The following is a 1,197-nucleotide window of genomic DNA, read 5'->3' on the forward strand; positions in this document are numbered from 1 at the left end:
TTGCACACAAGCACTACTTGGAAAGCGTGCCTCAGGATCCCAATCTGGTAACAACAGCGGACGCTTCCCTCTGCGATACTAAAACTATTGGGGATAATTCCCAGCCCTCCACTTGGAAGAGGCTTCCTGGCTGGGACTAGTACAAGGTTAGAATTGGGGCATGACAGTAGAGCTCTGTGAAGAAACTCTTGCCTTCACTTTTACCAGTGTCTAGAAAGGCTGTTTGGCTTGCTGGTCATTTTAAATTCCATTTTTTAAAACAAAATAAAAAATTTCCATAGTATGGCTTCTCTCCCTTCCATCAGAAAGATGAATAATTAGTGTCTTGTGTTTATCTGTGTGAGAGTATAGTGGAAAGTGGAAGAATGACTTATCCTAGCTTCAGAGAAGGACTGGCAAAACTGAAAACGTGACTTGTTTGAAAGTCTTACTCTCAAGTGGGGTTAAATGAATTATTCCACGCTCTACTGTTGTATATTTTGATTATGTTTTGCTTTTTCATGGCCATGATATCTTCCTCCCCTCATTTTTCAAAAAGTGTTTTGGAGTTTGTGGTCAATTCATGGAGTGTTTTTAAGATTGATTCCCCCCACTGCCTTTCAGAAAGCCTATTCTGTAGCTCAAAGGGGTAGAATTTTCTGTCTGTTAAAAATACAAGGCCAGTGTTGTAACCACTTACTAGTAGTATATAACCCCTTCTTCCATGAAGGCTAAGCGATGCAGCTGGTAGTAAGTATTTGCAAGCTTAAACTCATAAATTCTTAACAGATCTGTGCATTGGTGGGAGCTTTAAGCCCTCGTTAGTAGGATTATAGCAGCATCTTGAATATTTTCTAAAAAATTTAAACAAAAATCACCTAAAACTTTAAGGGTCTCTAACTTGAATAAACCCTGCTGCCTACCTTCCAGGCAGACTTCCCTGCAGGTTTGGGGATTGGCAGCTCTAAGATTGATGTCGGTTATGTGTAATGCTACACATTTTGCTTTTATTGGAATCTATCTCTTCAGTCATCATCATCATCACTGCCTGTTTTATCATAGATATCTTATTTTGCCATAAATCACATGAAGTGTGTGCTTCGCGTATAGCAGCATTTTACCTCTGTGAGAATCTGTATTTTCACACGTGTGATGGGAAGAAGCCAGTTCGGAGTCTGCAGTGAAGCCTAGAGCAGCAGCAGCAGCTCTCCATGCTCT

The sequence above is a fragment of the Apaloderma vittatum genome, unplaced genomic scaffold (assembly GCF_000703405.1).
Source record: "Apaloderma vittatum isolate BGI_N311 unplaced genomic scaffold, ASM70340v1 scaffold16382, whole genome shotgun sequence".
NCBI classification, from domain to species: domain Eukaryota; kingdom Metazoa; phylum Chordata; class Aves; order Trogoniformes; family Trogonidae; genus Apaloderma; species Apaloderma vittatum.